This window comes from Oenanthe melanoleuca, chromosome 6, assembly GCF_029582105.1.
Source record: "Oenanthe melanoleuca isolate GR-GAL-2019-014 chromosome 6, OMel1.0, whole genome shotgun sequence".
NCBI lineage: Eukaryota > Metazoa > Chordata > Aves > Passeriformes > Muscicapidae > Oenanthe > Oenanthe melanoleuca.
In genome coordinates this window covers 30,201,969-30,216,123 of record NC_079340.1, presented here as the reverse complement: position 1 = coordinate 30,216,123, position 14,155 = coordinate 30,201,969, and positions in this window count along the sequence as shown.

The following is a 14,155-nucleotide window of genomic DNA, read 5'->3' as shown; positions in this document are numbered from 1 at the left end:
GAAACTGAAGCCACATAAATTCAAAGTGGGAAATGGGTGATGACTTTTCCTCGGTAGCAGTCAGTCACTGCAAGAACTTCTCATGCATGGTTTCCCCATCACTTAAAAGTTTTAAACAAAAGAGGATGTCTTTCTAAAACATATCCTTTTGTGGAATAATGCAGCCTGCCCTGGATTACATAGCAAGCCAAATATTCCCTCCTGGCCTTAATCTAGGGATGGTTATATTCTTGTTCTCTAAAGTTACTTGCTCCTGAGGAATGAGTTTGTCTCCCCCCCACTCGAGGTGATATTTTCAAGACATCAAATGAAACTAGACAGGGTGGATTTGACAAAAATATTCTGTCAGCTTGACATCTGTGATTCACAGCTGGACCTGCAGGGTTCTTAGCAAGGAGATCTTGAGGTGAAGGTCTTGGAGCACCCCAGGTCCAGAGCCAGTGTCACACCCAGGGGTGCAGTGTCCCCTCCTGGGCTGTTCTGGAGGGGACAGCCACCACCTCTGGCCCTTTTCCAGTCCTTGTGCTCCCCAGTGATGGTTTTCCCTCCCACTGCTGTGTGCCCATCTCATTGCACAAACAAAACACCAATAAACAAACAAATAGGTGCATTTCTTCCCTGCCTTACAGATGCTGTTGCAACAGCTTTGCAGAGAACTTGCAGGTGGGCTTCGGATTCCTCTTGAGTCCCAAGCAACAAACCCTTGCAGGTGTTTCCCACATCTTTGTGGCCCCTCCTTTGGAAGTGCATCTTGCTTAAAAAAACACAACAGGGCACTGCTGGGTGCTTGGCTTTGCTTTGTGCCCACCCACACCGAGGCAGAGGCAGTTCTATGGTGTTTTATGGTGCTCATGATTTACCAAAATAAGAGTATTGGTCTAATACCAAAACTCAACTGTGATGGACAAAAGACTCTCTAACAATTTAAAATTAGAAAGTGTGTGTTTATTATGAGGTAATCCCCTACTGCAAAATCACAGGTGATCACAAAGTCTATTGACAAAAACTTCAAGCAAATACATATTCATAATAACAGCCCCTCCCATCCCTGCCTCCTGTGGTAATTAGCTTGAATAGTTATTAAGCATTGATTGACTTCTTAAATTAAGTCTGGGGTCATTTTTTGTGGGGAGGGGTCTTAAAAGGAGGAAGTAAGGTGAGTCTTCCTCACCCTAAACTCTCGACCTTTTCTATCACTGACAATACAAATGATTTCTGGGGATAGTCCAGTTTTCCAAAGAATGGGTTTCTGGTTGCATTGTCTGTGTTTCTTTGGGTCTGCTCACTGGTTTTGTCTTTTCCCATTGTAAGCACAGCTGAGCAAACATGAAATGACAGACAATCAATTATTTAACTTTCAGATAACTACCTCAAGCCTGGTTTTCCTTCTAATCATTTTTCAGCATGGTCTGCCTGTCCATTTGCTTTTTAATTAATGCTAGTAAACAACTAACTTTTAACTGAACTCCTAATTTTTCTAAGATCAGTGTTTCACTCAGAAGGGCTGTGGGTGCAGAGTGAGGCTTTGGACAGTGAGTTCAGGGATGTGCTCCTGTTTTTCTCCACCTCCCTTTCCAGGAGTGATGGTTGCACTGGCTGCTCTCCCACCTCAGCCCCCAGCACCAACCCCAGCCTGTCTGCAGCTCATTGCACTTGAAAAGCAAAGGCAGCACACCCCAGCATTACACATTATTAAGATATCTAAAATTAAGACAAATGAAAGGAAATTTCTTAAACTCTTCTGTGGTCACAGGCTGAGTAATTGACATGAGTTTGGGAAGGTTTGCTAGGCTATGAGTCTATACTTCCTATAACCTTTTGCAAAAACTTTGATTTATTTTCATTTTTCTTCCATAATAATTACTGATCCCCTATGAAGCAGTCAAAATAAAGAAGCAGTGAAAGCAGGACATAGGAAAACAGACCCAAAATACTTCCAGCCTAATGTAGATGGAGGCTGTACACGATTTTCTTCTGAATTCTTATTGTGATCTAACAGCTAAACTGGACTTTCAAAGTATTCTGGAAGTCAGGGGATTATATTAGATAGTACTAACCTACTTTCATTAAAGTAAATTTTAGTTTAATCTCTGTTAATTTTATTATAGGAGCAACAGAAGGTTGGTTTGGGTTGGGCTTTTTTGTTGTTGTTGTTGTTGTTTTTGGTCTGTTTTTTGCTTTTTGGGTTTTTTGTGGGTTTTTTTGTTTTTTCTTTTCTTCTTCAAGATATGGATCAGAAGCCAGTGGGAGTTATTTGGATGCTGCTTTCCAAACTCTGGGCTTTTCAAATATCATCATTCACTGGGCAGGCCAGCACTTGCCAAATTCTAGCCCATTCCTTCAGAAGCAGAGCCCAAACCAGACAGGGCTTCACTCACACCTAATTGCTTTTGGAAAATAAACATTTTACTTCATATTTCCAACGCTCTGCCTGACACCATGGCAGGTCCTGTGCTTCTCCTGCATGGAGGGAGGTCAGGAGGAGCTGGGAACCCACCAGAGCCACAGGTGGGTGGGGAGAGCTGACACCTCTCAGCCTGAGCTGGAAAATCAGTCTGGCAGAGGATCCCAACTTTTAAACAGTTGGTGGCTCGTGCAATAAACCCAACCTCTGCTGTGAAGCCTGAAAAGTTCTTTTTCATGGAAAGTTTTGCCCTGGAAACAGCCCTGATAACTGTGGAGGCACCAGGGTGCTCCTGACCCTCAGCAATTCTCTACAGTTTCCATAGCACAGCAATCTGCACAATTTTTTCCTGCTAGAAAAAAGAAAATCTTTATATTTTTGGTACAATAGGTGGCTTGAAGTGACATCTTTGTAGCCAAATGCTCTGTAGAGCACGTTGCTGCTATTCTGTGCAGAAATTCTGTGCAGAAATTCTGTGTAATTCACCTCCAGTTGGGTTCATTCTTATCAGCATTGAGACCTCAGAGTGAGAACTTTTAATGCACTGATGTGTTATGCATAGGAGCCCTAAATTCCCTGTTTTTTTATGATTCCCAGTATTGTAGTGGTGATAATACAAGTTTCAGAAGGGCAGCTCTAAGCAGGCAAAATCCTTCCAGTCATAATGGATTGGTCACAGAGTCTAGTCCATATTCCTGAAATTAGGCTGCTAACTAAATACATTTCCTTAATTACACTGTTTATCTGAAAGGTAAAGTTCTCATGTATTTTAGCATTTTGTCTCCTCAGATGATATCCTGGTTAATTTTTCTTAATTAATAACTCCCCTCCAAAAAAAAAATAAAAAAAAATCATGTTGATAGATTAATGAATATCATTTTTTCCAATCTCCCTCATTCATCTTTTCCCCCCTGAATACCTTGGTCTTCATGCCACAGGTACTCAGAGAGCTTTCATCTTTCTATATTTTCATTTCTTTTTACCTCAGGCATAGTTGGTGTTTTAATGATAAGACACACTGTCCTAGCCCCTTATTTAGAAGTCTGAAAAAATGTATTTTCACCCACAAAGCACAGGTCAACTTCATTTGAAATAATTGCCCTTAAACAAACCCAGCAAATTCTACTTTGTTTTGCATCCCTGCTAATGAAATTCTGGATGGGAAGGGAGAAATGTTGAGCTAGGAACAGGAGATCTCTATTGAAGAAAGTGGGAGATGGAAAAGGAATGAAGCAAAAATGCAAGAACTTTAGAGGTTTGCAGTAAAGATACAGTAAATAGGAGGGGAGGAAATACAAGATACTTCTTAAATACGTTAAAATATATAAAATATTTATATAAAAAATTACAGAGCCATTGGATGGCTCATAAGTTGGCACCTGTGTTCAAATTTTGGTAAAAACTATGTTGCTTAAATAATAAATTATATTCTCTAATAGTAATGAACTTTGTGTTCAGGTCTGAGAAACTCTGGCTGTGGTTATACAGATATGAAGAACAACAAAACTGAAATGTGGGTTTGTGTTTATCACTACTAGAGTAACATCATTTGGAAGCTGTTAGCTTGAAATAAATTTATTCCATGTGATGTCACCTCAGACAATTTTGTTCTTTTTTAATTTGGCCTAAATTTCATTAAGTCTTTGGTATAGACACCAGATTTGGTGCTAAATGCTGAGCCCATAAGTGAAATATTCTCAAAATAAGTTTTTAAAACAGTTGGGACAGAAAAAAAATGACCTCTACTCAGTACAAAACCAAATAGAATGTTTTTTCACAGGTAGAATCCTTTTTTTTTTTTCCCCAAGTGGTTTTAATTTGACCTCTCTACAGCATTAGTGCCTGGTCCCTCAAATAATGTCATTGAAATAATATATATTAATAAAAATAATAATAAAATAATAAATAAATAATAATTAATAAACCCAAATAATTAATAAACCCAAGCCCACTGGCCTTTCCAAGCCCTTTAACTTCCTGAGGAACACATTTCCCACCGAGTCCTCTGCAGAGTGATGTTGCACTTGCATTTCCCTGGAATTGGAGCAACACTTTGCATCTTCCCCATTCCCCATCCTGAGGAAATAGTGGCAGGACCTGCAGCCTCCACCTCCCCCGGGCTCTGCCCTCCCCAGCGAGTTCTTGCTGCTGCCTTGGCTCAGGGAAAGCCTGAGGAGTGCAGGTTTGTCTCAGTGACCCAGCTACCTGAGGCTGTGATGGATTCCTGTGCTTGCAGCCTCCCAGGCAGGAGCTGATGGAACCTCAGGCTGTGTCAGAGCTCAGACAGAGGAGCCTGGTGCAGAAATCCCATGTGTGATGTGGGAGGTCAGGCAAGGAGAGCTGCCACTTCCACCCCCTGGAAATCTGAGGTGTCTGCACAACTATGGCAGGCACAAGGAATTTCATGGAAAGCACTTATTTTTTCTCTTTGTCTGAGCTGTAACCCAAGGCTCTGCCTTTCCACCACGCTGTTTTGAAAGGAAATTAATTTCCCTGCTCGCTAGTTTCACTGAAATTATTTAAAGCAATTTTTCAGCTACCACTTAGTTGAGCATAAAAACTTCCTTAAGGCCAGAGCTCTCCCATTTCAACACTTCCCTCCAAAAGGAGCTCCACCTGAAACAAAATTAATTTCTCTGCCTTTCAACTCAGGACTCCCTATTCAGCTTTAGTTGTAACTCTAGGGAAGAGGATTTCCCTCTCCTTTTCCTTCATATTTTTTGTGCCATGCTTCTGATGTCCCAACATCTTCTGAGCCCCAGGCAAGGACAGCCCATGCCACATTCAACTCCTGTAAAAAATTCTGTGGAGGAAGAGGAGGCACAGAGGAGGCTGGACCTTGCTGTGGGGTCATTTCTGGGCTTGGGGGAGCTCAAAACGAGAAGGAAACAACTCTAGAAAAACAAATCTCCAGCTTTGAAACAAAACAAGCCAAGGAAGTGCCAGGGTATCATGGAAACAGCTGAAAAATAGTGACAGAACTGACACTTGCAGCATGGAGAAAAGAGGTAATTCCAAACAGAGTGCTGGGGGGAAACTGGAGTCCTGCAGCTCTAACCAGGAATGGGAGCAGGCTGGTTACCTGCAAAAACACAGCCTGGAGAGCTGAGAGCTGAGCAAGCCTCGTGGGGTGGCAGCAGCTGCCCAGATTTCTGAGCTCTGGGCCTTTATGAGCTGAGCACTTTAATGAGCATGTTTTCTTTAGTGTTTATTTTCACAGAGTCAGACTGATCTCATGTTCCAAGAATGAAACCCTGGCATGGAAGTGGCATATCTGCCAGTTAATGTCAACAGTTGATGTGCACAGAGCAAACAGGATTTCATGTTGTGGTAAAAGTTGAGTTACTGTTTGCTTTAATTCTGTTTTCTTTGTGTCAGACATATTAAGAGTAAATAGTAAAAGAATTTCATTTTTTCTTGGAAAAAAAAAATAATAAAAAGACAAGAATATCCTAATAACCCTAATTCTACAAATTGAAGAAAAAAGTTAATATGAATAGCTAATGAATAGCTTGAAATGTCCTCTGCAAAAGGTATCATGGTACAAGACCCTAGTGATTTGCTGAATATTTTACAGTGCTGAACTCTGAGGAGGGGAAGAGCACATTTAACTGTGGATGAACAGAATGAAAATCCTCCCTGCCTTAAACACAGGCAAGGCTGATAAAGTTATCACACCAAGGATGTTCAGCAAGTGTCTGAATCTCCCCAAGAACAGAAACCCTGCCCAGCTCATCCCCTGGATGACCCAGGAGATCACATTTCCATCATGTCCCAGCTTGGGAAGAGCTGGGCAGTCTGGACTGCCACTGCTGGAAGTGCTGGGGCTCACAGGGTTTGGTCTCAGGCTCAGAATGCAGATTGAGGACACCCAGCACTGGCACAGCATCTCTGGAACACCCGTGGCACATCCCACCTGGCAGGGAAATGGAGCTGCTGACCTAAGAGCCCTTCCCACCCCAGCTTTAGGGTTTTGTGAATTGTCAGTCACACCTAGGGCTGATGCTGCCACAAAACCCCAGCCATGCAGGAAAGCTGGCAGGGCAGCTCTGTGGGTTTAGGCTTAGCTGAGTCTGAAAGACTGAAAGGAGGTGGAAGAATTCAGGGCTGGTGTTGACAGTTGCTTTCAAATATATGCAAACACAAAATCCAGTCACACAGACAACAAGCTCACCTGGAGTTTGGGGGCTGTAGGACAGATGCAACTGGAAAAAAAATAAAGGGAAAAGGAAAATAAAGCAGATTCCCTCTAAACACCACCAGTATGGAGGAGAGGCTGACACAAGGGTGTTCAAAAGGCTGGCAAAGACTTCTCTGTGGCGCAGAAAGTCCTCAGAACAAGGCAAGGGAGCTCAGGCAGGCTCTGCACCCACTGCAGGTCTCAGTTCATTGAACATGGGTTATCCACACCCACCTGGCCACTGTGACCTGACATGGGGCAGAGCTCCCTCTTTAGTGCTTGTTTCTGCATGAGAAACCTCCTTTGTTCCAAGTACAAGAAGTCTAAAAAGGAATAAAAATATGTATGAAACAGAGAGACAGAACTGGTTTAATCCTCCCCTCCAAAATCCTGTCATGGGAGAAGGAAATGCTGGAAAGCAGGTTTTCAAATCATACACCAGTACCCCAAACCTGTGAGTGCCTTCATCTCACTGCATAATCACCAAGCAGATTGGTTATGTTGTATTTATTTATCTCTATTTGTTTTAAACCTTGCCACAGACAAGGGCCATTCAGGGCTGCTGGGGCACTGTAAATGACATTTCAGACCATGTCCCTCCACCAGGTTCTGCTTTGGGAAGGGGTGTCCAGGCTTTCCCAGGTGTTCCCTCCAGGGGCAGAGTGTGGAGTGAGCAGTTAATCACCAGGGCACTCCATGTCCTTGGGGAAGCTGTTACAGACTCTGGAGAAGTGTTTAATAATCAGAGCCCCAGGTCCCCACTGCACTCTGGGTTCACAGGAGTTCACACACCTCTGAACAGCTTCAGTCCAAAATGTAAGGAGAGGCTTTGCTGCACCTTGCTGGGACTCCCTCCCAGGATAGCCCAGGAAAATGTGTCCAAAATGCTCTTGGAGTGACCCAGGAGATGCTCTTGAGGTGCAAACAGAGCCCAGAAGGTGCCCAGGGAAACACCCCTGGGACACTCAGCTTCAGGTTTTCATTCTGCACATACAAAGTTAGAGTTGCTCACAGTTAAAAAAAAAAAAAAGCAAACCCAAAAAACTACTTTTTATCACAATTAACTCACTCATAAATAATAACTTTTGAGAATATGTGTAACACTCTCTTGAGAAATCAGATTAGGGGCTTCCACCTCTCTGGAAATGCATTGGCAAGTCAAAAAGTCAAAATGCCTTTTCCTGCCTCATTTGCACTGTGTTCTCATGAGAGGAAACTGGACACATGAAGGCATTTTTCCACTGCAGGAGGAGTGAGGATGAGGAGTTTGTTTCTCTCTTTCTCTTTTAATTTAGGGGGTGAACAAGTTTAGCAGGTCCTTCTCACAAGCACAGATTGGGTTTGGGTTGGGACCTTAAATCCCACCCTGCCATGGCAGGGACACCTTCACTGTCCCAGTGCTCCAGCCCCAATGTCCAGCCTGGCCTGGGCACTGCCAGGGATCCAGGGGATCCACAGCTGCTGCCAGAGCCCCCCCATCTTCACAGGAAGGATTTCTTCCTAATATCAAATCTAAATTTACTCTTATTCAGCCAACACCTTCTTGTCAGTCCTGGTCTGCACCCTCTGCTCTCTGTAGGGTGGGGGTCCCTGCTGCCCTAATCCCACCCCCAACCCTCCTCCTGCTGCTTTAAAGGCTGTTCAGCATTGTTTGCATGCATTTTGTGGTGTGTGTGACAGACCCTGCCCACCTGCTGCACACATTCACATCACTTCAGAGAGTGCAGCAAACTCCTCCACACCACTCTGAGCCATGCCATGGCACTGGGCTTGATGGGGTTTCTCTAAAACCTAATAAGTATTAAGAGAAGTTAATCATTAGCTGGCTGGTTGTGCATTGAGGCAGAATCCCCCCTTTGTCTCTCAGCATTATGAAATGCCTTCTGCTTTGAAATGCCACATAAAAGTGATAGATGCCCTTCCTTTCAAAGCCAGGCTTGCAGTCAAGCTGTGCTTGATATTAGCTCAGCCACAGAGAGCCCTCCTGGTTTAAGCACCAAGGCAGATGAGGCTGGGTCAGCCTGGCTGCTGTGCCCTGGTGAGGAGCTGCAGGGACAGGGAACTTCCCTGTGCCCCATCCCAGGCTGATTATGGAAAATGATGGAGCTGAGGCCAGAGATGCCAATGGCCAAGTGCATTTGTGATAAGGTGGTGGAAGGCTCCTGGCATTTTGATAGATGGTTTAGAGTGGAAGCTGCTGCTTAAAACAGCTTCAGAAACAGCAAACTCCACCTGAAAAAAGGTGTGTGTGTGTACCCATGTGTGAGTTGGACTTCTAGCTGAGTTTAACCTTCCAGCTGGGTTTATCCTTCCAGTTGGGTTTATCCTTCTATTTGGGTTTATCCCTCTATTCATCACCTGTGTTCAGAGAGCCTCAGGTCTGCTTTCAGCAGCATCTCCTCAAAAAACACACACACACAGCCCTAAACAAGAAATGAGTGAGCAGGGAGGCAGAAAACCAGGGCTGAGTGAAAGAGCAAGCAAATCCCCTTCCCAAATCACTAGGAAAAAAAAAAAAGTTTCTCCCCAGAGGAATGATAAACTATATTTTTGCCTAGCAGCTTTTACAAGGGGAAAGTGTTGCTCAGGAGAATAAATGCCTGCTTTGTGTGGCCCCCTGGAACCAGGAGGCAGTCAAGTCTGGGCTCAGCTAATGCATAATCTATATTTACATGTCAAAATCCCCCCTTATTTAGGTTCTTGATTTACAGTCCCTAGTTTTTATAAAAGTCAGTCATTCCTAGTGAAAGAATGCAGAGCAGATTTATAGGGTCTGAATTATGCCTTAAATCTTAATAGCATTTTTAAAGCATTTTTATGACTCATCCTAAGTAATGTTTTCCCTCTTTTTTTTTTTTTTTTTTTTTTAGGCATTACTGTGTAAAACCCAATACAAATCCTTACCTTAAAAACAAGCTCAGTTTAACAAACCCTGCTGGCATCAACCCTGCTGCAATGCCAAACTTGCCAGCCATGTCCTTATAAGCCTCTGTTTCCAAGCATTCATAGCTTGAATGTAAAATGTGCTTTCCACTGAGCTTTGCCTGATAAGATCTCAACCTGCATGAGCAGTGAATTTGTTTTCACCATCACAGTCAAAATAAAATAAAATAAATAAAATAAAATAAAATAAAATAAATGAAGGCAAAGGGTCTGATTCTGTGCCTTCTCCCCCACACCAGGCTGCTCTCTGCTTTGATAAGTCTGCTTGAAATTTCTGTCAGCTCAGGTTCAGCCCAGCCTGCAGCAGAAACACCCCAAGCCCATTAATCACAGGCATGGACACAAAAATCCTGGCTGGGCTCCTGGGTTTGCATCCATGGATGGGCCCAGCACTGCACCAGCTCTCCCAAAAACTCCCAATATTTAGATAGAAATTGAAATGTTATCAAAGAAGTCAATAGCTCAGCAGTTGCCCCAAAGTGGTTTTGTAGGGAAGGAGTTTCTCAAGCATTTTTTTTTTGAAAACCAAGCACCTTGGGAGAAGATTTCTTTAGAGAATATATTCTAACCTCTGGTTAACACAAAAGTGTACAAAGGAAATGGAAAATATCTGTTACACACTGGGCTATTGCAAGCTAGAATCAGTATACATCAAATACTATCAATAGAGAAAGAAAAATGAGTTGGGAACAGCAAATATTTCCAGTAAATTATAAATATACTTTAGGATATCTTGAATAATGTTTCAAAGAACTCAGAATATTTTCCCAATAAATCAAGTATTTACTCTGGATCCAGTCTTGCAACCTCCAGCCATGGGAGAGTCTCATCCATAGTAACTGGGTTTTGAAGGTAAAGACCACTCACTTGAGTACACAGTTTTAAAGCCTGCTCTTATTCCCCTAAATGCTTTAAAATTAAAAATTTCCATTTACAATAGGACTGGATATGAGAAACAGGTTTTAAAGCACCAGTCTCCATTCCAAGCTGGTCAAAATTCACTGATAAAAATCAATCATAAATTCAGTTATAACTCTGGTAAATATTTAGATATTTCATCAGACTGGTTAAAGTGTATGAAATTTTGTGTAAACAACAATTAACATCAGTATGTACTATGCACAGAAAAATAACATTAAAATAAACCACCACATTGTGACAATTTATATTAAAAATACCTTCTCTCATGGAATTTATTAAATAGCCATAAAGTCTAACCTGATGACTGATAGGTACTGAAAAGATAATTGTATTTTGGATACCTACATATTACTTTTAAATTCTCCAAAGTGCTCAGCATCAACAAGTAAATAAACCCAGAATCCCTACCTCCCACATTCCCACAGACAAACAAACACTGATATTTGTATACAATTAAGCAAATTCTAAGACAAGCATAAAAAAAGAAAGAAAAAAGAAAACCCTGAGGAAATATCAACAGAGCTGAAACTGCTTCCAGAGATGCAGCATTAATAATGCACACCTGCTTTAACAGGTATCAGCTTGAGAAGGGATTATACAATTTTCAGAGTTCTTGGCTTTGGTCAGCTCTGGTTAGATGGGATTATACAATATTCAGAGTTCTTGGCTTTGGTCAGCTCTGGTTAGATGGGATTATACAATATTCAGAGTTCTTGGCTTTGGTCAGCTCTGGTTAGATGGGATTATACAATATTCAGAGCTCTTGGCTTTGGTCAGCTCTGGTTAGATGGGATTATACAATTTTCAGAGTTCTTGGCTTTGGTCAGCTGTGGTTAGATGGGATTATACAATATTCAGAGCTCTTGGCTTTGGTCAGCTCTGGTTAGATGGGATTATACAATTTTCAGAGTTCTTGGCTTTGGTCAGCTCTGGTTAGATGGGATTATACAATTTTCAGAGTTCTTGGTTTTGGTCAGCTGTGGTTAGATGGGATTATACAATATTCAGAGCTCTTGGCTTTGGTCAGCTCTGGTTAGATGGGATTATACAATTTTCAGAGTTCTTGGCTTTGGTCAGCTGTGGTTAGATGGGATTATACAATATTCAGAGCTCTTGGCTTTGGTCAGCTGTGGTTAAACAGATGCTGAGCTGCAATTTGTGAGGATGGTGCTGGGACATCCTGAGTGTCCCCAGCACTTGAGCTGCTCAGGCTGCTCCTCCACACCATCACTCTGCTGCTCTTCAGCCATTTTCAGGGATTAAAGTTAAAACCTGAGTGCATTTGCTGTCCTTGGCTGCATCTTTGTGATGAACAGGAAACAAATGGGAAACAAATAGGAAACAAAGAGGAAACCTGTCCTGTGTTTCCCCAGGCAGGGCAGGCAGTGGGGAACACACAGCCAAAATTCCTGCTTGCTGTCTTCCTAAAAGTGTCCAGCCAACTTTCTAGAGTTATTTTACATCAGTTGGAGCAGCTCCATCGGGCAGGCTGGATAAACACTCTCCCAAAAGAGATCAAGTTCTGACCCCCAAAAACCCAAAGCTGTACGTTCCTGCCTCCTCACAGAAGGAGAATTGTCTCTAAGGCCACCACTGGTCCCATTTTCTCCTGGCTCCCAGTACCTAGGGTCAAGCAGAGAGAAATTTAGTGGCAGAACTCTCTCCCTGATGAGGCCAGGGGAGCAGGCTGTGAGTCTCCTCCTTTGAGGTTTGCAAGAGCAGAGCACAGGGGTCCCTGCACAGCCCAGGGTGATCCCAGAGCTGACCCTCCCAGGGCAGGAGGTGGGACAAGAGCCTGCTGGGGTCCCTTCCAGCCTGAACTGCCCTGCAGTGCTGAGAAATCCATCTCCCTCTCTCCCCTGTACCCCTCCTGCCCCCCAAATCAAGCCTTCTCCAGGAATATTTTCATTTGTGCCTCAATATTTTCTTCAGGAATTCTGCTGACACTGAATTCAAAGTTGAGTTTGAGAGGGAATTACACCTCTATGAACACTGTCAGCCATCTCACACTTTCACTTTATTTCATTATTGTCACAACCCTTTTCCCCAAGTGAGAGCTGCCAGCTCCAGCTTCCAAATGACCATTGTAATGAAACACTTGATTTTCAAATGTTCATTGAAGCAGGAAATATTTTACACCCCACACTTTCCAATGGCTCAGGAGCACACTTCTTCCCTCTTAACAAAAGTTTCTAATGCTGGGATGTGTGATCTGTGTGAGGAGTTCATGGCTGAGCACATTGGGTACTGGGTGCCAATTGAAAGGCAATGTCTCTTTAGATAAACTAGAGAATATAATTTATACAGGCAATGAAAATATATTTTTCAGACATAAAACTAGAGTGTAAGAGACCATGAGATGCCAGTCACTGAACCTTCTGCCCCTGGAAAATCAATCTGTGCTGCTCCTAGTAAAGGGATACCTTGGTTTCTAAAAAAATGAAACTTCTGTGGTATAGATTCCAAATCTACCTTAGAAATTTTTAATTCAGAAGGCAAGGGCATTATAACATGCTCTGATGGTTTGGGCTGTAGATGTTATTTGAAATGAGTCTTTTTTGCTCTGTTTCCTGGTTTTTGCCTGTGCTCTGTGGGAGCTTGGCCATCCCCAGCTGCCCTTGTGCTGAGCAGGGATCTCAGGGCTGTGCACCTGGGAAAGCTGCTCCTGCCAGCCTGGGAGCTGGGGCTGAACCTCTGACACACAGACTGAGCCTTCCCTTGGCAGCAGACATCAGCAGGGACAAGCAGGGGCAGGCAGAGGGGCTCAGACAGGGACAGGCACAGAACCTGTCCCAGCACGAGCTCCTGCTGCCCTGGGACTGCATCACTCACACATTCCTCCTTGAAAGCTTCTTTTTATTGAGTACACCCTGGGTTCTCTGAGCTAGCACTCCCTTCTGGCTCCATCCCACTTGGAGTGGGGATAAACCACTTCACAGGAAGCTTTTTTGGGATGGTGAGAGAGGTTTTGGCTAATGCCCAGTGCTGCCAACCTCCACCTGCTGGCCCAGGGCTGGCCCAGGGCTGAGGATCTGGCTGCCCTCCTGCAGGAGCCCAGCACTGTGAAGGTCTCCTGGGAGCTTCTGAGTCACAGAGCTTCAACCTGAGTCACCAGCCCAGCTCCAGAGAGGCTCTGGGAGCCAGGAGGGATTCTGGGCACAGCAGGAATTCATCCTGCAAGAGCTTGGAGGAACAAAAGGTGGTGGATGCAGTGGCAAAGCAAATATTGCTCAGAGATTTAAGAGCTGGGGCTCACAGACCTCCAGGCTGGCTTGGCTCTGGCATCCTCATGCACTGAGCTCCATCAGAGACATGAGAGTTTTAGCTGCAAATCTGTTTTTGGAATCAGATGCCAAAGGAAACCTACAAGGAAGATGGAGAGGGATTTTTTACAAGAGGATGCAGTGACAGAATAAGGGGAAATGGCTTCAAACTGAAAGGGAGTAGGTTTAGATTAGATATTAGGAAAAAAAATTCTTCCCTGTGAGGTTGGTGAGGCCCTGGCACAGGTGCCCAGAGAAGCTGTGGATCCCTGGAAGTGTCCAAGGGTTGGATCAGTCTTGGAACAACCTAGATTTTAAATTTGGGCTCAAAATGCTACCAGAAGAAAATTATAAGGAGCAACAATCCCCAATAAACTCAGTTCTATAAAGATCACCCAATTATAGAATGTTCTATTCACTTTTTTTTTTTTTTTTTTTTTTTTT